The sequence below is a fragment of the Mustela lutreola genome, chromosome 7 (assembly GCF_030435805.1).
Source record: "Mustela lutreola isolate mMusLut2 chromosome 7, mMusLut2.pri, whole genome shotgun sequence".
In the NCBI taxonomy this organism is placed as follows: Eukaryota; Metazoa; Chordata; class Mammalia; order Carnivora; family Mustelidae; genus Mustela; species Mustela lutreola.
In genome coordinates, this window is record NC_081296.1 from 75769199 (window position 1) to 75794668 (window position 25470).

Below are 25470 nucleotides of genomic sequence, written 5' to 3' on the forward strand. Positions count from 1 at the left end.
AGCCTTCCTTAAATGAGCTAATTTCTCTATGCTTCCCTTTAAATTTTCTCAGGGATTTATACCATAGTCCTTGTTTCCCTTCATTCATTAAACAAATGTTTGCTGAGCATTTATGTGCCAACAGAAAATGAACAAAGACAAGTCCCTACCCTCACAGAGCTTGTGTTCTTGGGGGAAGCATAGAAGTCAATTGACCAACAAATAATAGCAGTACCAGTAGGGATAAATGCTATGAAGAAAATGTAAGGCACGTTAAGAAAAGAGAATACTGGATCAGAGATGGGGAACTGCCATTTTAAACAAAGTTAAGGAAAGGCCTCTTTGAGGAGAGGACGTTTGAGTAAAAATATGAATTAAGGAAGGAAGGAGAGCAAGGAAGGATTCCAGAGAAAAGCATCATGAAGGAGAAGGTCACTCTTTTGGCTGCTCAGCATCAGAGCTTTTCATATGCCCAGGGAATTCCCCTCTGGTGAGTCCTGAAAGAAGCCAGAACCTTCACCTATTAGTGAAGCTAAGTATTTGCTTCCCCAACCCCCCATACAGCTAGTCTTATGACCTCCTTCCACCAAAGCATCCATGCTGGATTTTAACTTATAAGATAATGTAAAAAAAAAAAAAAAAAAAAAAGGCAGGAAGTATACTGAATCCATTATGGCAAGAATAGAAGCAGATTCCAATGACAGTACTGGTAATGGTTTCTTCTGTGACAATTCCTTTTTTGCTAAATTAACCAGATATGGTTTTCAGTTTTTAGAACTAAAGTTTGGGGGTTTGGGGGTTTTCTGTTTTAAGAACTAGGAATTCTGACTGTTCCTCATGATCCAGGGAGATGGACCAGCAAGTATAAGGGCCCTGGGTTACAGGGAAAAAGGACAGCACATGAAATCACAGAGATGGGCATGAGCCACATCACACAGGGCTTTTTGGAACTAGTAAGAAGCCTGAGTTTCATTGAGTTTACTAGGAACTTGTTGGAATGTTTTAAACAGGAGAGTGTTGTGACGTGTGTGTGTGTGTGTGTGTGTGTGTGTTGTCCATTAAGGCATTTTATTTGCACATATGTTTGACATCCCTAGAAAAAGAATCCTAGGATTTTCCCACCTGCATGCTTCTGTCTTGCTTCTCTGTGGTCCATGATTAGTACAATGCTTAGTACAATGACACCATACTGGCAGGATGGGAGCAGATTATTCTGCCATTTTTCTAGACCTTTGAGCTGCAGAGCAAATCTGGGACTGATCAATCCATACTTATTCAACCCACCCTTGAGGCTTAGAACAATTTTCCCAGCTCTGTCATCATCAATGATTTCAAATGCACCCATGTAACCATGTTTCATGCTTCATCATCACAGTTAGAAACCAGACAAAGGCGGCGCCTGGGTGTCAGTGGGTTAAAGCCTCTGCCTTCAGCTCAGGTCATGATCCCAGGGACCTGGGATCAAGCCCCGCATCACATCACGCCCTCTGCTCAGCAGGGAGCCTGCTTCCCACTGCCGCCCCCACCCCCGCCCGCCTGCCTCTCTGCCTACTTGTGATCTCTGTCAAATAAATAAATAAAAATCTTAAAAAAAAAAAAAGAAGAAGAAGAAGAAAAGAAAACAAAAGAAACCAGACAGAAACAAAGACTTGGAGTAGGGGCTAACAAGAACCTGGTGTTTGCCTCTTTTTGGCATTGTTAATGTTCTTGAGAGAATCTGCCAGGACATTCATGTGTACCATTATGAAAAGACGGTAGAAGGAGCTGATTTATATTTTTTAAAAATTACTACTGTTTTTATATTGGTAGTTCATAGAGGAAAGCAAGGATTGAGGCAGGAATACTAGTTAGGAAATTATTCCAGGCAAGAGCTGATACTGCCTTAGGCTAGGATGATACCTACATAATCATTTAAACTTTTTACCTCTAATTATATATCTAAGTTTAAATCTAGCATCGAATTTTGTGCTCTCTATTCGTTATCTGTTCAGGTTCTCTCCTGCCTTCTTCTGGACTGATTCTTTTTTAATATTTTACCTATTTCTCTTACTGATTTAGAAGTAACATACTCTATTTTTGTTCTTGTAGTTATTTCCTAGAAATTATACCATGCATTAAAGTCTAAACTTAATCAAAATCTTGTTTTAAAATACCTAAGCAAGCATCAACCAATGACAATGTGTGGACCCTGTTTGGATTCCAATTTGAAGAAACTAAATGTAAACTTTTAAAAAACTTTTTTAAGTTTTACAGTGAAAATATTTGGTATGATACCATAATGATGGACACATGTATGAGATACTTGCCCAAATTCAAAAGAATGTAGACCAACAATGAATCATAATGTAAACTACAGACTTTAGGTGATTATGATGTGCCAGTGTAGGTTCATCAATTGTAACACATGTACCACTCTGGTGGCAGATACTGATAATGGGGGAGGTTATCCATGTATGGGGGCAGTTGGTGTACGGGAAATCTTTGTACTTTCCCCTCAAGTTTGCTGTAAACCTAAAACTGCCCTATAAAAAAATCATAAATGTTAAAATAATCATCTTGGAGAGTTAAGGAAATACCTGATAAAGTTCCCTGTTGTTAGATGTTCAGTACTTCCCTTTTTTTTTTTTTTGTTCCATGATACATTTCAATAAAGGTGAATGCTGCATTTAAAAAAAAAAAAAAGTCATTTTGCAGATAACTAAGGAAAAGTAACCACTGCCTAAATATGTAATGATATTAGGGAATTATGTTTATTTATTTCTGGATATAATTATGGTATAGTTTAGGTTTATATATTTTTAGAGATTAAAAACTACTTATGGGTTAAATAATTGATACTTGAGATGTGTTTCTCAAAATACTGAGGAATGTGTAAGAAACCACTGTAGTCTTAAATTGATCATTGTTGAAAGTGGGTAATGAATACATGGAAGTTCATTATACTCTCTTTTGCTTTTACATATTTAAAGTTTTCCATACAAAGGGTTTTTTTAAAACTTATCCTCCTAGACAACACAAAGACCTTAGAACCTAGAATCCAACTTATTCCCCTTCTGCTATTGCCTTGTCTTTTAATCCATTAGACATTCTTACTGTTGTATGCAGTCAAGATTCACTTTCATTTTCCAAACACGTATTACTTTTAAGCCCTTCATACAAGTCTTTCCTCCAACATGGTAATCAATTTCATCCTGCCCAAAGTATATCCTATAGAACTGCACTAATAAGGTGCATGTGGCTATTTAAATTTAAGACTTCATCTCAATCACACTAGCCACATTTCAAGTGTTCAACAGCCTAATGTGGCTTAAGACAATCCTGAGCAGCACAGATAAAGAATATTTCCGTCATCACAGCAACTTCTACTGAAGAGTGTTGGTTTAAATTATCTTTAATGAGTGAGATGCTGGTGACAATCTGTTTTTCTCATAATATCTTTATTTCACCATAGTTCTTTAAAGATATTTTCACTGGATATAAAATTCTAGGTTGGCAAGGTTGTTCCCCCCCCCCCCATTTCATATTGCAGACATCATTTTACTATCTTCTGACTTCCATTGCTATTGTTGAAAAGTAACCTGTTTGTCTAATGCTCACTCCTTTGGTGGTTACCTTCTTTTTCTCCAGATAGTCTTAAGATTTTTCTCTGTGTCACGGTTTTCTGCAATTTCATTATGATGTGTCTAGATATGGATTTATTTTTATCCTAATTAGCCCTCATCAGAACTTTTGTATCCTGTTTTGATATCTTTTTATAGTTTTATGATTTCTGTCTTTGTATTTGCCATTTCTGTAAATACAGTAGGCATGGCTTTTTTTTAATTTTTTATTTATTTATTTGAGAGACAGAGAATGAGAGAGAGAACCTGAGAGGGGAAAGGTCAGAGGGAAAAGCAGACTCCCCATGGAGCTGGGAGCCCAATGCAGAACTCAATCCTGGGACTCCAGGATCATGACCTGAGCTGAAGGCAGTAGCCCAACCAAGTCACCCAGACTCCCATAAGCATGGTTCTTTTATCATGTATCTTCTAATTCTATAAATGATGCCTACGAATAACTATTTCTGCTGTTGTTTCTGTTCATGTTTCCTTGTCTCCTCGTATTCCAGCTTATCTTTGACCATGTATTGGTCAGTGTCCTTAAAAAATTATTTGTAGAGACATCTAAAATGAAGAACTGTTCTTCCAGGGAACATCTGCATTTACTTCTGCCAAGCACCTAGGGGACACTATAAATGAGGAACTGCCCTAAATTAAGTCATGGTTTAAATTTCCCTTTCCTTGCTAGGCTATGCCCACAACTTTATACAGAGACTTCTTTCTTTTCTCTTTTTACTCCTGCTCTGCTCAGCACCAAACCAACATGCAGTCCCTTCATATTTGGCTGGAAAGTAAACAATGAAAGGGGAATAGGAATTAGCTCTGATTTATCCTTCTCCTGCAGGTGTAGACATATGGAGTCAAAACCTAATTAGGTAGGATCTCTTGTAAAACTTTACATGTCCACATGTCAGACAGGCTTTGAATCTTGATTTTTGTCCACCTCTCCCCACAAGTGTGATGAAAAGAAACCTAAAGTTCTTGAAATCTGCAAACATACTCGGGCCAACAGTGGCTTCAGTTCTCCAGATATTCTGCTAACCTCTCTTGGTTTGGTCTTTCTTCCAGAATCTGGTTTACCAAATTCCCCTATCTTTCCAGTTCTTCAAAACTCTTAAGGTGGTGTTTATAGATCTTATCCAGCATTTTCAATTCTTTTCAAGAAGAGGATGGGTAAATAATCTAGCCCACCATTACCCAGAGGTAACATCTATTTTGAAGTTGAGCTAACAGAACTTCCCTATGTATTAGATATCAGCGTACAAGAAAAAGAAGAGTCAGAGGTGACATCTAGATTTTTGGTTTGAATAATTTGGTGAAAAGTGGGATTATTTTGGTGGGCAAAGTGGATGGGGGGGGGGGTCAGGTGTTAAGGGTTTAGTCACAGACTAAGTTCGAGATGCCTTAGCTAGGTTTTAAGTTTCTTAAAGTTATAAACAAGGCTTTTATTTTAGTGCCATTTATACCCATAGGTACTTTATAACACTGTTGCACACATAGTTGGTATTCAACTAACTAAAGATTTCTCTACCTTAGTACTACTGACACAGTGAGTCTGACAATTCTTTGTTGTAGATTTTTTTGTGCATTGTAGGTTATCTGGCAGCATCCCTGGTATCTACACATTAGATGCTAGTGGCACCATCCTGTCCCCCATTTTATAACATTAAAAAAAAAAAGTCTCTAGATATTGTTAAATGTCTCTCAGAGGTAAAATATCCCTGACTGAGGACACTAATGCTTCTTAAAGTTAATTGCTATACACTGTGCTATTATCATTCTTTCACTCAACTGGACACCAAAAATACACAAGATTTAAGAATCCATCTAAGCCCAAACCGTAGCCAATCCCAAATGAACATTTCTCAAATTATGTTTCCTAAAGCACCAGAGGACTGCAGTCCGGAGAAAGTGGTGAACAGGTAATCTTAGGTTGGTGGTGACAAAACAGTTTCACCCTCACTAAAGCAAGACCATCTCCAACTGTTACAAGTTTATACATATAATACTACTGTAATTTTTTTAAAGATTTTATTTATTTGACAGAGATTACAAGTAGGCAGAGAGGCAGGCGGGGGGTGTACAGGGAGCAGAGATCCCAATGCGGGACTCGATCCCGGGACCAGGGATCATGACCTGAGCTGAAGGCAGAGGCTTTAACCCACTGAACCACCCAGGTGCCCCCACTATTGTAATTTTTAAAAGAAAGCTATTGCCAGCAAAATGTCTTTTCTTCAGATACAAAATGGTTAAATTTTTAACCATTCTCAAACAAGAATTACTTAACAGCTTTATTTTATTGCTATTCTACACCCAAATTCTTATTAACATAAACCTAGAAAAGATTTACTAAATCCATCTGCAAGTCCTGGCATGTATGTGTTTTATTTGTGCTTCTCCCTCACCCCCTTTTTTTTTAAAAAAAAAACTCTGGCCAAATAGAAATCAGGTAAAAGTTATATAAATAAATTAAGGCCTCAAAATCAGATTCTGAAATAGAACTCATTCAAATCAATTGGAATGACTGGGGTATGTTATACAAAGATATCTTTATTTCTTTGAATTTCAGATATCAAAAGATATAATTAAATCGGATGGAACCATACTAATAAATTTAGTTCCTGGGGTACCTCGAGTACCTAAGTGGTAAAGCCTCTGCCTTCAGCTCAGGTCATGATCCCAGGGTCCTGGGATCGAGCCCCGCATCAGGCTCTCTCCCTGCTCGGGAGGGAGCCCGCTTCCCTTCCTCTTTCTCTGCCTGCCTCTCTGCCTACTTGTGATCTCTGTCTGTCAAATAAATAAATAAAGTCTTAAAAAAAAAAAATTTAGTTCCTGATCCCCACATAAGCTATGTATTTATCAATACACATTCTCTATATCTCTGTCTACATTCTATCTGTGTATACCAATGTCCTTATTTAACTGTAAAATTATGATGTCATTACAAAGCTGTTCTCCATAAAACCTAGAATATCAATGGCTACAATCTAAGATAAAAAATATTTATTGATGACTATTTTGTATTTATTTATTTGAGGGGGGAGAACATGTGCATGGGAGGAGGGGCAGAGGGAGACGGAGAAGCAGGCACCCCGCAGAACAGGGAGCCCAACATGGTGCTTGATCCCCAGGCCCTGGGATCATAACCCAGGTGGCAAGCAGGCACTTAACTGAGACATCCAGATAACCTTATTGAGGACTATGTAATATTTATTAAGTATCATTTAATATTTATTATATAATATTAATATTTTTAAATATTCATGTTTAAAATAAGCTCAAGTTCCAAGGTGCCAGGGGCTTGGGACTGAGTCCCATGTCGGGTTCCCTGGTCAGTGGGGAGTCTGCTTCTCCCCCTCCCTCTGCCCCTACACCTCACTTGTGCTCTTTCTCTCAAATAAAATCTTTACAAATAAATAAATAAGCTCAAGTTCCATATCCAAAGCACATGAATTACAGACATATATACATACCCAAACACTAAACTAAGGACTAAGGATTCATCAAGTAGCATGTCTAGAACTTCCCAAGCACCTACCAAAACTTAATCTTCCTACTATATTCCCTGATATTGCTACCACCCTTTTTACCTCTCAAATTAGAAACCTGAGAACTGTCCTTAACATTCTCTTGCTCCTCATGTCTTTACATACAGTTGGTCATCAAATACTATAAGGTCTACTCTGCATCTTTTTCTCTGAAATTCTTTTTTTTCAATAGCCAATAGTTTTATATAGCTCAAAAATCCAAGCCCAGAAATGTTTACACTGAAAAGTCTCAGTGGAAGCATTCACACTATTACCACACCCCTCACAAATAATCCCCTTTGTGAGTTTCATGGGTATCCTTCCACCATTTCTATTATTACCAAAAGATAGCATTACTACATACACTGTTCTCCACTTGCTTTTCTTAACACATCCTGGAGATCTTTCCTATTAGTTAAACAGCTTTCTCATTTTCTTAAGCTGCTTAGTATGCTATTGTATAGATAGGTCTTAGTTTATTATGGATGGACACTGCATAAAGCACTAATATCTGTGTAATTATATCATTTCGTTTCATGTAACTGTAGGATAAATTCCCTGAAGCAGGACTGCTGAGACAAAAGTAAATACAATTCTAATTTTGATACATACTGTGAAATTACCCGAGTCATTTATAAATTAGTCCTCTTCTCACTGCCTTTGCCACTCCATTTTCATGTCTGTATTAATGAAGTACCTCCTTAACTGGTTCTCTTCCTTCCCCAACTATTGTCCTTCCTATTGTCAACTGATCATTATTATTTTAATGAATTTATAAATATACACTGTAATATTCTAACTTTAAAATTCCAAAGATTACTGAAAAAGCTAGTTCCCTCTAATCATCCCTCCCAACTCTACTCCCAAAACGCAATCCTCTACCCATCACCCAAGAGATAAGCACTATTATCAGTTGAGGACTACCCAGACCATGTTCTTTGCATTTGCCCCACTCCAAAACATAGCATTGTTCTGGGGGGTTTTTCCTTATATATATATAAATAGTCTCATATTGTATATACTGCTCTAAAACTTAGTACATGTCATATTCATTTCTCCAAATTATTACGTTATTCCATAGTATGAATATACCAATTTACTTGGTCATTTTAGTAATTTAACCAGTTTTATTTATTTTTCCAGGTTTTTTTTTTTTACTACTATAAACTGCTGCAATGAACATACTTGCATGTGCTTCCTTATGCACATACACTAGTGTTCCTTTAGTACAGAAAATGGGCAGATTTGCTGGGAATACCATTTCAAATTAATACTAACAAACTGCCCACATCAATCTACACCCCCAATCCAATTTATAGTCCCAACAACAGCTTATAATGTTTATTATTTCCTCACAATACAGCCAATTTTAACATTGGCAAGTTTTTAAAATTTTGCCTGTATTAACTTTTGTTTTAATATGTATCTCTCAAATTACTAGTAAAATTGCGTAATTTTCCAAATATTTGTTGGCCATTTGTATTTCCTCGCCTGAAACTACCTGTTGGTATACTTTTCTATGTCATTCTTTCTTTGTAGAAGGGCATCATATATATTTCTTATTTGTTATATGTGTTACAAATACTCCTCTCAGTCTATTCGAAATTTCTGTATTTTGAACATTGTCATAAAGTCTTACACTGTGGTTTGGTCAAATTAATCAAATTTATCAAAATATCTTCCTAAAACATACAATCATGTATTCTAACGACCTACAGAATGCAGAATTTAACCATATGTATATTTAACTTGACGTGAAATTTATATAGTTGGCCCCCTACCATTCTATTTCATATACATAAATTCCAGAATTACCCTGAACTGTGAAATCTCCTATTTCCTCAGTACATCTCCATTCTCAAATGCTTCTTACAGAGTAAACTTAACACTGCAATGAGTGAAAGTTTAATGTTAAAAAAAAACTTTCTGGTACAACATAGCCCATAAATGTAAGCCAACTTCCTCTAGGGCAGAGTTGAGGAAACAGCAATGTATTTCATCATGTGAGGAAAAACTGGCTGCATTGGACTTATTGAGAGACGGGATCTCTATCTCGCATGTAGCAACTTCCTACAATGCATTTCAGACCTTTCTGGATCTAGGCAGTGCCTCACTCAAGCCTCCCAACTCACCACCACTTGCCACTTGCTTGTATCCTCTAACAATACGGTTACCAAAATTACCCCTACATCCTATTGTTTTGTTACACCATTCCTTTATGTGTTATCTTGCCTGAGAAATCTTCTCTTTACCCCAAGTTACCCCACCACATACTTACATTTCTTCCTCTAAAACTCAGTTCAGACATTACCTTCTCCAACAAGCTTCCGCTGACCTTTTCAGCAAAAAGAATTAATCATTTCTCTATTTTGCCATTGTGCCCTGAACCTCTCATTAATATGTGGATTCCACTCTGTTACAAGGATTTGTTTACAAGCTCTCCTTTCCTATAAGCCTCAGGAAGTCAGGCCCAGTTTATCTTGCTCTTATGTATTTAGTATTCAGCAGTTTCTCGTGTCCCATTCAATAGCTATTTGCCAATTAAACAAGTCCTCTCTATTCAGCAGTTAACATTAAAAACCTATACACAAAATAATTGAAATCATGATCTTTAACTGAAGATATTTCACAACCTGGAAGAATATGTGGATTATAATAAAAGCAGTCTGTAGTTTTTTGGGTTTTTTTTAAAGATTTTATTTATTTATTTGAGAAAGAGACAATGAGAGAGAACATGAGAGGGAAGGTCAAAGGGAGAAGCAGACTCCCTGCGGAGCTGGGAGCCCAATGTGGGACTGGATCCAGGAACTCCAGGATCATGACCTGAGCCAAAGGCAGTCATCCAACCAACTGAGCCACCCCAGGTGTCCCTGTAGTTTTTTTTCTTTTTAAGTATTAAGTTTTTAACTGTGAAATGATTTAGTGGGCTAAAGCCAACATTTTTAAAAATATCAGCATATAACAAATGTAATAAAGGCATGTTGTTTCATGAAATCTTTGTTCCAGTCACACACATGCACGCGCGCGCGCACACACACACACACACACAAACAACGTGTATATATGTTATTGATGCAAAATACATTTCTTACTGTAGGTCAAATTTTAAAAAAGTAACTTGAAAGCTACTTCCATTGTTGCTATATGGGTTCAGAGAAGCTTTAAATCAGCAAACAAAAATATGTAGTCAAGGAAAGTTTCTTCAATGAAAGACATTTGGAGCAGTCTGGCTCTCCACTACCTCTCTAATCTCACCTATCACTCCCCCTTATTCATTTTGCTGGAGGCACACAAGCCTCAGGAATTATTCCAACAAGCCAAACATGCTTTCACCTCAAGGTCTTAAACATGTTTCTTTGGCCCAGAAAGCTCCTTACTTAAAGAACTCCATCATTTACTCCCTCATTCCAGGACACCCAAAGAGAGCTTTCCCTGACCACCTAAAATAGCAACCATCTCCCACCATTCTAACCCGTTAATCAGTTTTATTCCTTTTCATGCCACTCGTTACCACCTGATATTTACCGTGCACTTCCTTTCCCCTCCTCCCTAATGCCGGGCCCAAGAACATAGACTGTCTTCTGTTTTCATTACTATTAATACCAGAGATTAGGGCAGTACAGGCATAAAACAAACACTTCCGAATAGGTCATGACAGGCCTATCAAGGAAAAGGAAAAGGAAGAACACAGGGAGTTGTACCTGAGCATGGTATATTACAGAGGAAACAAGACTCAAGTAAGGCTGAAGAAGCCAAACAATAAAGGTTTGAAAGTCAGAAAGCAGAGTTTGGACTTTATTCTGCAGACAATTTCAAGTCAATGTTCTGAGCAAACGGTGATCCATTCAAACATTTATCCAGTACAAGTTCAATTCACTTTGCTTGGCACAATGGAGAGCGCAAAGGTCAACAGCACATGTTCTCTCCACCGGCTGTTCAGGTTTAAAAGCAGTGGGTTCAAAATAAATTTTAGGAAAAACTGCAAGATGGGTTGGAAGAGGAGACTCCGAAGTGAAAATGGGAAATACGAGGCACTGCAGAGCCTCAAGACAAACTAAGACCCAGTAATCTAAATAATTGTGCTGACTAATGGATATAAATAATAAGAGAAACATGTATTACAAAAACTTTACAATTTAAATATGATGATTTATTATTACCAAACCATTGCAGAGAACAACTGAAGTGATCGGAGAGGAAAAGTGTGGCAAGATTCCTAGAAAAGCACAAGAATCCTCTTCCTTCTATTCAGTTCACAAAATAAGAAGAAAGAATAGACTCATCATGGTGATGATGAAAAAAAATGTGCAAATGTGTATTCTGTTCGCTTTTTCAATTAAGTAGAAATCAATGTCACCTTTTGAGAGAGAGAAAGAAGATACGAGAAAACAGAAAAATATGAGATTAATAAAATAATAGCCAAGAATAGCAAGGGCCCATTGGAAACTGTTCAGCATAAATTCATAATGGCCAAGAAATTCTTTGGACTCACTCACCTTCCTCTATAAATATGATGACCTGGGTGGTGGGCACAGGGGAAGAGACAGATGGTAGAAAGATCTGACAACAGGTAAATATGAAAGAAGTGACTGATGTCAAGTTCTGTCAAGTCTGTATCTAATGCACATAGCAATAAAGGGAGAGAAGCTGAGAGTCTGTATGAAAGAAATGGCTCAAGGCATGGGTGGAGTAATCACAAGGGCAAAGATGTAAGAGTTCATACATACCAGTTTAGGATGTAAGGGAAATTTTTCAGATCATTCCTTAACCAACTGAGCCACCCAGGCGCCCCTCAGATCATTCCTTTAAACACCACACTGTTTGCTAAGGTCTGAATGATTATGTCTCTTACCCACCCCCTCAAATTTGTATGTTGAACTCCTAATGGCCAAAGTGATGGTATTAAGAGGGAGGATGTTTGGGAGGTGATTAGGTCATGAGGAAGGATCATTAAGATTTATGCCCTTATAAAAAGAAACCTGAGAGAGCTCCCATGCCCCTTCCGCCATGTGAGGATATAACAGAGAAGCCTGCAACTGGAAGAGGGTCCTTATCACCAACCATGCTTGCACCTTGATCTTGGACATACCAGCCTTCAGAGAACGGAGAGGAAAAATAAATTGTTGTTTATAAGTTACCAAGCCTCCAGCTTTTTATTATAGCAGCTTGAACTAAGGCACTGTTTAAATTTTTTTCTTCTGTCTGGATACATGGTAAGTGCTGTAGACACAAAGTGAGTACTGGAATCAGAAGGGCTGCACAGCCAATAATTTTAACATGAGAGGAAGTGACCTAATTCCAACGTTCAGATCTATAATTAGTATTATGACTTAAGATAAATATCCACCTTAGTTCCCACATCTACAGAATGGGACAGCATGTTAAACAGAGGTACCATAGTGGCCTCCACTCACCTCCTACAAAAAATTACTGCTGTAGTAAACCAAGTTACCATACAGTAACAGTACTGCTGCGTATTTACCCAAAGAATACAAAAACACCAATTCAAAAGGACATATGCACCCCTATGTTTATAGCAACATTATTTACAACAGCCAAATTATGGAAGCAGCCCAAGCATCCGTTGACTGATGAATGCATAAAGATGATATGGAGGTGTGTGTGTGTGTGTGTGTGTAGATACACACACACACTATATATATATAATGTGTGTGTACATATATTTTTTCCAATGGAGTATTATTCAGCCATAAAAAAGAATGAAATCTTGCTATTTGCAGTGACATGGATGGAGCTAGAGAGTATAATACTAGGTAAGATAAGTCAGAGAAAGACAACTACCATACTATTTCACTCATATGTGGAATTCAAAAAAAAAAAAAAAAAAAGTAAGCAAAGGGAAAGAGAGAGACAAACCAAGAAACAAACTCTTAATTATAGAGAACAATCTGATGGTTACCAGAGGAGAGGCAAATAGGGGAATGGGTTAAATCAGTGATACAGATCAAGAAGCGCACTTGTTTTTATGAGCACAGGGTGATGTATGGAACTATTAAATTACTATAGTACACCTGAAACTAATATAACACTGTATATTAACTGGAATTTAGAACTTAAATAAAAGAGAAAAAGAAATGTCTTGTTCCTCAAGTGTAATGAAACAGAAAAAAAGCTAATTAGGTTAGAGGAACTCTCAAGCCTTTTCTAAAAAATACAACACTAGGTAATAGAATCAACAATATTGGTAGAGGTTTAGCATAATTTATAATAAAAAGAAATAGAAGTGCTCATTTTCTAATTTTTAAATTACCATGGATTATAAAGCTATATAATAACATGAAAAGGTATTAAAATAAAATAGGACTCAAAATTTAATAAATATCCTACAGGTTCCTTACCTGCAATTCCAAAATATAAAAACTCTTGGGTGGCAAAACCTTACCTGCACTGACATGAAGCACTGAAAGTCTTTATTTACCCCATTTGGTATAAACCTTCATATGTGTTGCTGCAGAAATAGTAATGTGTTTGAAGTAGACTGAACTCTGTCAAGAGGTTACATTACTATGTTGCCTATATTCAAAAAATTCTTAATTCTAAAAACTATTAGACCCCAAGGGTTTTAGTGGGCTATGATCCTATAATAATAACTGCTAACATTTGCTGAGCTATTAAAATGTGTCAGACACTGTTCTGATCACTTTATATGCAGTAACTCATTTAATCCTCCCAAGCACCAAAACATAGTTATTATAATTACCAATTTTACAAAGGAGCAAACTGAGGCAGAGCGATTAAGGAAATTGCCTAATGTCACAAAGCCAGAGAGTAACTAAGCTGGGATGAATACAATGTTTAAAATATTACACAGAAGAGGGTGAAAACACAAAATTGAGAAGTGATTAATGATAGAATGGTAGGAGTCCATGACTGTTTTCTCATCCCAACTAACATATTACTTCTACAACGGTAAGGAATCAAACTTAAAAAAACACAAAACACTTCATGTGCTTACAAATTCTCATTTATGTGCAATTCCTAAGTCAAACTGCATTAAGTACAGTATAAAATCCAAGCTTCTCAGTTTATGTTAATCTTTAATTTCTTATTGAAATATGACATTTTAATATGCTTTTGATTATAATTAATACATAAAAATATATATTCACTGTAGAAGTCAGAGAATTTGGATAAGCAGAAAGAAAATAATCACTTATAAAACTCCACTCAGAGATAACCACTTAACAATTTGACCTATATCCTTCCAGACATCAATACAATTTTCCTTTGAACAATGCAGGGCTGAAGGGTACAGATATCCACCCACCCATACAGTTGGAAATCTGAGTATAACTTTTCTCTCCCCTGAAACTTAATTATGAATAGCCTACTGACACTAGAAGCTTTACCAATAACAGACAATGAATCAATACATATTCTGTATAAGTGTTACAAACTGTATTCTTACAGTAAAGCAAGCCACAGGAAAGGAAGTTAGGGAAAAAATTAAGAGAACATAAACTTACAGCACTCTACTGTATTTGTCCAAAAAAAAAAAAAAAAAAAAAGGCCTGTGTATAAGTGGACCCATGCAGTTCAAAGCCCTATTGTTCACGGATCAACTGTATACTTATTTTTTTAACCAAAACGGAATTGTGTTTTTAAAATTTTTTTACTTGACATATACCAAGACCTCTCTTCATGTCTTCACGTTCTTCTAACATCATTTTAACAGCTAGGCCCTATTCACCCCACTGTGAATATATATCCTAACAATCACTGTGACCAAGCGTTACTGACTCAAGTCAAACTGCTTGGATCCAAGCTCTGGCTCTATCACTTACTAACTTTACCTTAGGCAAGCTACCTCATTTCCCTATGCCTGTTTTCTCTGCTGAAAAATGGAGGATAATAATATCTACTTCATATGATTAATGTGGGAGCAGGGTCAAATGTTTATACACAGCTTTTACTATGAACAGTGCTGCAATCAGAATGCTCACAGCTAAATCTCTGCACACATCCTTACTACATCAAGATAAATTCCCTTAAATGAGAATTTCCATGTCAGAAGATATGCCCATTTGAGTCTCCCAAATTACAGTGGGTTTTTTATTTATTTTAGATTGTATTTATTTGAGAGAGCAAGAGAAAGAGAGAGAAGGACTGGGGGGGGGCAGAGAGAGGGAGAGGTAGACTCCCCACCAAGCAGGGAGCAGGGCATGGTCTCCATCTTGGAACTCCCGGATCATGACCTGAGCCAAAGGCAGATACTTAACAGACTGAGCCCTCAGGCACCCCTACAGCTGGGTTTAAAGCTCTCATCAAATAGCTCTCTCACTTAAAACTTATTTCTCTTTAACCAAGGTGAAAACTATGATCTAGTTAAGCTAACCAGCTTGTTTCACTAAATGGGCTTTTGCTCTCCTACTTCTGTACCTGCAAACCTAGACAAATATCATAAAATCTCAAAAGTTTGTAGAGAACATTAGGACTCCTGGCCCAATTCCTCATTCTGGGTATAAATTCCTCCACCCTAGAATCCCTAACTTGAACATCTTCAGTGAAAACTTAGAGCCTACCACCCAAACCCAACCTTTACATGTTTACTGTTTCACGGAAATTTATCTTGAAAGACTATTGAAATCCTCCTTCTACTACCCATGCATCCTAGTTCTCTAGGCAGATCAAAGACCTGATCTGTGCGACAGACGTCTAAATTTAAATATAGCTATCATTCCTTAGATGAGCTTCTTTCTCTTCTTTGAGCCAAACATCGAATTCTTCAGCCCTTCCTCCTTTCTTCATGTCCTTTCTCCCCATGATCAAGGTCCTCTGGATATGCTCTATAGTTCAGTGCTCTTTAAACTGGAGTGTCTATCACCTGAGGAACTTGGAAAAAATATGGTGGCCTAGGTCCCAGCTATGTTACTTAAGCTTGGGCCTCCGTGTTCTTGCTCTGCAGGTGATTCTGATAAAAAGTCTGAGAATTGATATAAGGGCCCACTCATAATGTGACAGTCTGCTACCAAAAAAGCCGGCACAATAAAGCTGACACAATATAATTATCCCACGTATAATACAACAAATACAAAGTAAAGTGTGGCTAAATACCTGTTCTCTCTTTCCAGAGAGAGACCATGCAAGCACAGGAGCGGGAGTGGCAGAGAGAGATGGAGAATCTCAAGCCGACTCCACCATGAGACTTCACCATGTGCACAGAGTCAGACCTGTGGCTCCATTTCACCACTCAGATTATGACCTGAGTAGAGATGAAGAGTCAAACCCTTAACCTAAGACTGAGCCACCATGTGCCCTAATACCTGTTCTATGTCTTCTACCAACTTCAAAATGACATTTACTTTTTAAAAAATGATACCATAATGTTGATTCACATTAAATGTAGTTAAAATGATCGAGTCTTATTGTATTTGTGCTTTAGCATCTTGGGCCCTAACTGCTAGCCGTTCCAATTATTCCCATTAAAAGGTAAGAGAACCAGGACAAAGAGTTTCAAATTCCTATTTCTAAATATATCAATGGCTCTGCATTATGATTTACCTTCAATGGAGAAATCATTTCAAGCTTTAGCCTCTACACTTACCTCATGGACATACTTAACCTAAATGAAAATATACTAACTAGCCCACCAACAACTGACTTGACAGGTAACCACACCAACACATCTTCTATATGTAAAGCACTGTTGTCCACACACTGGGGAAACAGTCCTTAATATTAGCAGACAGACCTTCTAAAGAGCATGATGGAACAAACAACTTCAAAAAAGTTTAATATCAAGATAGACATATTGGGGCGCCTGGGTGGCTCAGTGGGTTAAGCCGCTGCCTTCGACTCAGGTCATGATCTCAGGGTCCTGGGATGGAGTCCCGCATCGGGCTCTCTGCTCAGCAGGGAGCCTGCTTCCTTCTCTCTCTCTCTCTGCCTGCCTCTCAGTGTACTTGTGATTTCTCTCTGTCAAATAAATAAATAAAATCTTTAAAAAAAAAAAAAAAAAAAGATAGACATATTAATACTATAGAAACCTATGATTACTAGTTGGAAAGCTCTGGAGCCAAAGAAACAATACTCATTAGAAAACTAAGTTACCCTGATCTTAACATTTTGTTTCTGTTTGCTTCTTAATGTTTATGAGATAGAGAGGAGATGGACCCATTAGTGAGTTCACCCACACTCAGACTACTTGCAAAGGGAACTGCAACCTCAAAAATACACTCTCAAAATAAATTCATGATTCAAAATTTCATGTAATGTCTTCTGAATTTCCTGACCTGTTTGCTTTACCTGTCACTATTCCTAACTTGGGAGGTACTCAAGAGGTGGGGAATAAAGCAGGGGGAGGGGTGCATTCTACAGATGAGGTCCATCATGAATACATCTTAGAGATGCTGAGAAAAGGGAGACAAGTAAAATTAACCAATATCAAATTTGATACTTATCCTCATTTGCATAATGAACATCAAAAATTCACCTGGCATTTTCAAACAATTATGTCAAGAATGACCAGATGCTTCCTGTTGATGGAACAGTAGAGAACTACAGTCTGAAAGAATCAAAGTAGAGTTCACAGAAACAACTGGAAATGAATTTAGCTTCATTTCAAAACCATTAACTCAAAGTATGGGCTTAACATTTTCACACATTTACAGTGTTACTGGCCTCCAACCAAAAATACCCAGATTGACTGAAAGAGAGAACTCAAACTCTAAGTTAGGAGAGTTAACTCTAAAGGTATGTATACGCATTACAAAAGTATTGTTTGACCAAATGTTTCACTGCAGGATTCCTTTTAAATCGGCAGCTCCTGCAGTGCTTTGACTATCCTATCTCAAATATTACTTTTACACACGAGTTTTCACAAACACATCTAAAATGAAATTCACATTTTACTTGCATACATAACTAAATTGTAGGATTAAAAATTAAGTTCAGTCATTTAAAGTATTTGCAAATGTTCCTAAGTCTCCTAGGATCATATGCAGATTACACAATCTTTACTTTTAATACTGTTTATCTATCTAAACCCCAAACTCAAAAAAAAGCACAAGAAGAAAGTACAGAAATCAACCCTATCCATATTTTCTAAATGGGTCTTGTATAATATCCTATTTGACTTGTATGGTAAGAGGATAGAAATGACAAATCTCTCAGTTTAAAAAAAAAAAAAAAAAAGGCATAATCATACAATGGAGTTTTGGGAGTTTCCCAGAGGTTACCTGGTATGATACCACAACAGACTTAATGCAGCAGACTTAAGAATCTACATGTCTTCTATTAAACCAGACATCTAAGACTTACAGAAATGCAAAATAATGTCACTCTTACCTAATATGTCATTGTATTAACATGCAATGAATTTTTCTTTCTGCTGTTATTTGAGGGGAAATATTTAAAAAGAGGAAAATTAAGAAAAAGCGCATAAAGCCATCTTTAATTTCCTTAAATTCAGACTCTGAACCTGAAAGTGGAAGTGTCAACGCGGATGGTTATAGGTCAGTGAAAAGAAATTTAAATTATGCTGGGTGGGTCTCTATGTGAAATAAGTATCTGCAAAATGAATTTCTGACCACTAACATGTGCATTATAAATTACAGTGCATCTTTAATCCTGGAATGGAAAATTACTTTTCAAGGATCATTTTACTTACTACATCAAAACATTTTCCAGATAAAAATTATACTTCATAAAGTAACTTGCCTGAATCGAGACAGCAAATCAGTGTTCGGAGAAAGCACTTAAAATATTTCCACATTTCCAAGCCCCCTTCCAAAGTACTGTTGTGGTCGCTACCCCTCCTTTAAACAGATGTCTGCTCGCCACAGTCCAATCAGGTTTAAGGCAAGAGTATGTGTACTGAAAACAAGCTTAAAGTGGGAAAACACACACAAAGCAGGCCTATATAATTCCTTTGGTTTCAGTTTTCTCGATGCACCCCCGAGGCTATGCACGCTGATTCAACACGGCAGGACAGCTTCAACGAAGCACTCTAAAAACACACTGATTAACTGTGTCCAGGCAGAAATGACCTGGCAAAATTCTCAACTTTTTCCTGAAGCCGTGCACCCGCAGATCCCGCCGGCCAAGTCCCAAGTCCACAAGTCCCGAGCATCCAGAGCGGCGGGCTTTGTCCCCTCAGGGACTTGAGTCCCCGAGGTCTTGGCAGTAGCCGCGATCGGCCCCGCGCGGGCCGGGCCGGCCCTCCACTTAACCCTGTCCCGGCCAGCCGCTCCCGCCGCGGCCCGAGCGCCTCCCGGCCGCGCAGGCCCCACAACACAGCGCGCCCTGGGCCGGCCACCCCCGCCGCCCCTTCCCGGTTCCGGAGAGCCCGGTGGGGCCGCCAGGCCGCCCAGACAAAGAGGCCGGCAGTTCCCGGGGTGGCGGGCGGCGAGGCCGGGCCGGGCCGCCTCAGCCTGTCTCCCTCCCGCGCCCGCCCACCTCCCGCCTCCCGGCGCCCGCAGAGCCCCCGCCGCCCCGGCTCGACCCCATCCCCGCCCCGGGGCCGCCGCTCCGGCCAGGGCCGGCTGGGAGGCCTCGGCGCGCCGGGGCCGAGGAGGGGGCGGCGGCCGCCACCATGTCTGCCCGCCCCTCCCAGAAGCGGGGTGCCCGGCGGACAAAGCGCGGCGGCGGCGCGGGCGGAGCGGGCGCCCAGGCCGACCCCGCCGACCCCCGCGGAATAAGCGGGGCCAGGAGCCCCGGAAACCCGGCGCCTTAATGCAATAAACAGGAAATCGCGGGGATGATCTGGGTTCCGGGGGAAGTGGAATTATTTTTTACCAGCGAAGAGATCAACTTCCACATCCGGTGGTAACAGGGCCCTACACAGACCCGCACTGACCTGGAAAAGCTTCGGGAGCGGCGACGGGGGAGCAGCAGGAGGTGTTGCGGGGACCCGAGGCGCCTCGTACCCGGCCGGGCTGACGCGGCCCCGCTACACACAAAGCGCTTCAGCTGCACAGGGCGCTATTTTCCGAAAATGCCGCGTCTGGTCGGCGCCCAAAATCCCCACCGAAAAGTCCCCCGTGCTGCGCGCGGAGGGACACATGGTGTGCGAGTGAGTCAAAGCTCCCAGCATCCCTCCCGGACCCGGCCCCTGTCGAGCCCGCGCCTGAGCCTTTCCGCCCTTGCTCTCCGCAGCAGATCGCTCTCCCACTCCCTCCCCGACCCCATTCTGGCGGGGGGAAGGGGACGACAGAATCTGATTTTTGTTTTTAACGCATGGAGAGGAATAGGCCATTTGTAGAGCCAGAGCCACACAAAGAAAGCGGCGGAATGATCCGCTCTCGGCGACCGCAAGTCCCGGCTCGCCCGGCGCCTGCGCGGCACGGGGGTGGGAGCTGCGGCCGGCCATGTGCGCGGCGGAGCTCCCCGGCTGGCGGCCGAGCCTTCCCGCCTCTTTCTGCGGGGGCTGGCGGTTGGGAAACTAAAGTCCGTGTTCCTCCCTTCGTAGCTCTGCGGCGTGACGGCTGAGAGAGGGGGGATCCGAGCTCCGAGGCTAAGCAGAGCCGCCTAGCAGAGTGCTGGGAGACGGAAGGGCGGCCAGGAAGCTAGGATTTAACTTAAAGTGCCTCTAGATTCATCTAGGTACAGGAGTGGCGGTGAGGTACAAGGGGTGGAACGAAGGATGGGCCTTCTCATCGCTTACACTGAGCATTCAGGTTCACGACGATGTAGTTATTCCTGTAGCTTTTTTTTTTTTTTTTTTTTTTTTTCTTAACATGCCGGTGGTGTCGCAGGGGTCTTGTACTTAATAGATCCTAGTAACTGCTCACCGAATTGCCTTGGATTTCTGTCAACTCAGAGGTAGAGGTCTGTTTTTTTCATGGCTGCAATGTCAAGATTTTTGTGGTGGTGTATTTTATTAAGGCAGGCGCAAAGTTTGGAGATAGTCTTTGGAAGTTCACTTACTTGTGATGATTTGCTAAGAAACCCAACAAACACATTGGTGTGTTTTTAACAGGTGAGCCTGGAAATAACTTTCTCACGTGGCTTTCCCAAGCTGCTAACTTGCAGCTTCTGGCTTCCTATAGTTAGGAGTTGGGACTGTCTGAGACAGCGCCAAGAGTTTAATCCAGCAATGTTTGCGAGCTTAAGTGAAATCCATTTACCCACTCATTTTGTGTGGCCTCAGAAAAGTAATTTTCTCTCTCCAGTCCTCCTTTTGTGATACCGAGATGGTAAAGGTTGTAAAGTCTTTGTGTAACTTATTAAAGCAATTTGCCTGAAAGAGAAGCAAAGTAAATGTTATAGGAGCCTTATTGGTTTCTTTTGATGCAGTACTTTGAGTGCTTCGGTTGGTTAAAGTTTGTCAAATTTTTGATAGCCTGTGCTGTTTTGTTTTGTTTTGTTTTGTTTTTTTTAAACACTGAGTTTGAGTAGACATTGAGCGAATGATTGCTATGGAATCCTTGCCCTCATTGATCTTATACTGTAGACTGCAGACAAGTAAATAGGTATCATCAGTAGTGTAATGAGGGTAAACTGCTGAATACTGCGAAGTCTCCTAGAGGAGAAATCCCTTACTCACCTGGGATGGAAGAATGAAACGGGACTGGAGAAGCAATTAGCTTTAATAAGGGAATTGGAGAACAGCCTTCTAGACAGAAGAAGCAATACATACAAACGTTAGGAGGCAAAGTTTGGAGAGATTGCCGAGTAAAGAAGATAATGCTGTTTCAGGAGCGCCTGGAGTTGTTCCTGAAGAGGTTTAGTCATGAAAACCTTGAATGCCATGTGCACAAATAAAATTTTTGAGAGCTAAGAGGAAACTTGAAGGGCCTTAAGAAGTGTTACAGGGTTAAATTTGCATTTTAGATTGTTAAGCCAAACTCAGGGGCATGGAAAACAGTTTGGAAAAGACAATAATCTGTGAGAAAGTACTGCCTTGGACTGAGGTAGTGGCAAATAGTATGAAGAGTATGACCAAAGTAGTTACTGAGAGTTTGGTGACTTAGTTGAGCCGGTAAGGGAATGACTAAGAGGGAGTCATCTTTGACCTTGTTGAATTTGAAGTACTTGTGAACCAACTAAGCAGATATGTCTGGGAGGCAATTAGATACTCATTTAAGTTGTCTGATGAGCACCCATCTGTAACTGGCACTGTTCTGAATACTGGAATAGATTAAGCAGCAACAAAACCAACAGGAACCAACCAAGGTTTCTATTCCTGTTGCCAGTGGAGGGAACAGACCATAAAAAAGTTTTATGAAAGAGGAAAGATAAGGGGCACCTGGGAGGCTCAGTTGATTAAGCATCTGCCTTCGGATCAGGTCATGATCCCCAGGGTCCTGGGATCGAGCCCCAAGATGAGTGGACTAGGCAGGGAGCCCGCTACTCACTCTCCCTTTCCCCCCACCCCACCTGGCTCCTGCGCACGTGTGCGTTCTTTCTCTCTCTCTCAAATAAATAAAACTTTAAGGGAAAAAAAAAAGAAGAAAGATAATATAATATGCTCCCTTGAGAAAATAAAGGGTACTGGAATAAGCATTTATTTGGGGGAGAGAACAGGCAAAATTTTGGAGGTTGATCAGAGATGGCCTCACAGAGAAGGTATTCTCTGAATTAAGACCTCAGTGGGAATAAGTTAAGGGCAGTATTTGAGACCAAAGGAAGTAGCAGAACAGAATCCTAAGGTGAGAAAGAGTTTGTTTAGAGACTAAAGAAAGAAATAGAAATATGCTGCCTTGCTAAGTTTAAGTGAGGTGCTGTAGAAGCCATTGAAGGATTTTAAGGAAAGTAATGTGGATAGTAGCAGCAGAGAAAAGGTGGATGAACTGAAGATATATTTGGTGATTAGACCTGACTTGTATTGCTAATGAGTCAACATGAGTGAGAGAAAAGGAGGAATCAAGACTGATTCCTAGGCATGATTGATTATCTAGGCTAGCACTGTCCAATATAAATATAACACCAGCCACATATGTAAGTTTATAGTAGCCACGTTAAAGTAAAATCTTAATTCTAATGTCGCTTATTTAGTACAATATAGCCAAAATAGAATCGTTTCATATGTGATCAATATTGACAAGTATTAAATCTTTTTAAATGTTTCACAGTTTTTTTCCCATTACTAAATATGAGTTCAAAATCTGGTGTGTATTTTATACTTTGGGCATATCTCTATACCTGATTCCTTAAAATTTACAGTTGAAAAACTAGATTAACATACCCCAGTCATTGCAACCATATCTAAAAGTTTTGCAGTAATTTAGTTATGTATCGGGTTTGTTATTTAATTTTAAAGATTAAAATTTTAATTCCTGAATTAGTCACATTTTAAATGCTCAATAGCCACATGTGGCTAGTTACTACTATATTGGACAGTGCAGTGTAGTGGAAAAATCAGACCAAAGTTGTGTGGAACCAGCCTGGAATGCTTTGGATGCCAGGTTTGGGATTTTATCCTAGATACAAGGGAACAATAGGTGATTTTTGAGCTAGGGAGTGACTCAGTGTTGTGCTTAAGGTGAGTAAAAGACCAGCAGGTGGCCACTGGTGGCTCAGGATCAAGAGCAACCCGTCAGTTGAGTCCCCACATTCCAGGCTCGAACCTCAGCCCTTCAGATTCAAAAGTCTGATTGTTTTCAATGCTCCAGAGCAGGGCCACCAAAGTGAGGTCCATAGGGCAATGCCAGTCTGCAAATCCTTTGTTACTGGCCCTAGAAAAGGTATTTACAGATACTGAGTAAGAATTTAGAAGCTTGCAATAACTTGAGTAATTTCATGTCTGTGTATCTGTATTGCTGTGTATGTGGTCATTTCCCTCTACTAGTAATTCATATTTTATAGATGTGCCTGTGATCTTTCACCAGAGATAATATTTTTTTTAATGATGAGAAGCTTTGGTTTCCCCCACAAAAGGTAGAACCATATATCCTCTATGCCTTTAAGATCTTCTTTTTCTCTAATGTTACTATTAAATTCCGCCTTTTTTTTAAGCTGTCAGTGAAATCTCAGCCAACTCCTTTATTTTCCTTTCACATCTGCACACTTCTGAATCACAGGTTTAAGTGCACTAACCTGATCACATGTCACTTGGCCCTTGTCCACACAGTTATGCTCCTCACTGTACTATGTTTGTTATCTCCAGACCTATTTGATTTATTGTATTTTCAGAATGATTGCAAATGTTAGACATTTTTCTATAAGAGCAAGGTGATGAGATTGTCCTTCTGCATCACATGTTCCTGAGCATGCTCTAGGTCATCACCACTCAGCCCAGCACTTCCTGGATGACCAGATTTAAATATAAATTCACGAATTACATAACCCATATTTTTTTCTTCTCATGGTCCCTCAGTTTGTCATGCAACAGTTATCAGATCTTCTGCACTGCGCCGCAGGTAATTTTGAAGTACTGCTCTAGAAGCACTGGTGAAGGGAGTCAGAAGGACCAAGTTCCCAGATGACCTAAAACAAGTGCTTTATATATATATATATATACTTTATAGTGCGAACTATAGCAGCTAAGAAAGAAATGGACATCTGTCTACTCAGTTTCTCCCTCCATAGAGAATTGGGAGGCTGCAAGGAAATAACCAAATTTGTAATGGCTACTACTTAGTAAATGTGGTCTGTTTGCCAGCTACTGTGCAAAGTGTGTTATGTGTATTGTCTCAGTTAACCCTCACAGCAACCCTAAAAAATAGGTATTATTAGCCCCATTTTTTCCAGCAAGTAAACAGAGGCCAAAATAGGCTAACTTGCCTAATGTCATGAAGCTGATAAACATTAGACAGAATTCCAATACAGGTCTCATTCAAGGGTATTGTTTTCAGTCCCTTTTTTTTTTTTTTTTTACCATTATATTCCCAGGACCTAGCAAATTCGGTGGCACAATGGCTCTTCTCTGTTTTAGAATACATGAAGTCGACTACATTACCTCCCAGAGGATTCATTAGGGAACTTGGGGCCAGAGTAAAGGGAGATGGTGGTATTCTAATGGCACCAGGCAAATGTGTTCTACAGTAAAAATATATGTTTTGCTCCTATCTAGAATTTATAATCTCCCACAAGTCGTAAAAAATAAAAACCCAATAGAAAAATGGGTAAAAGGCCTTAAAAGTCACTTTATCAAAAAGGGTATCTAAATGGCCAATAAGCAGGTAAAGTCACCCAACTTTTCTAATCATTAGGGAGATGTAAATTAAAACCACAAGGAGATAGGACTGCACATCCACAATATGGCTAAAATGGACATTACAGTAAATGCCAAATATGGCCAAGAATCAGAACAACTGAAACTATATATTGCTGGTGGGAATGTATATTAGTCTAGCCACTTTGGAAAGTTCAAAGTTCAAAAAATGCAAAACAAAACTAGATTTAGAGGTATATTTTAGATAGTAAAAACTATAAAGAAAAGACATAGTTTGGGTTGGGGAGTA

At 39.4% G+C, this 25470-nt stretch overlaps 1 protein-coding gene across 6 annotated transcripts in view; it reads right to left on the reverse strand.

The window, feature by feature from the left end:
* The window catches only part of GABPB1 (GA binding protein transcription factor subunit beta 1), a 66736-nt gene extending 46550 nt beyond the window's left edge, over positions 1 to 20186 (reverse strand). For 2 of the 6 annotated variants that reach the window (XM_059181521.1, XM_059181527.1), the window contains exon 1: positions 19862 to 19881. The gene's annotated coding sequence lies outside the window, so the exon portion shown is untranslated. Of the gene's footprint in view, positions 1 to 18784; positions 19304 to 19861; positions 19882 to 19922 lie in introns of those variants that run through there. The other 4 variants (XM_059181526.1, XM_059181520.1, XM_059181522.1 and 1 more) reach the window with 3 other exon arrangements.
* Between the last annotated feature and the right edge of the window lie 5284 nt (positions 20187 to 25470).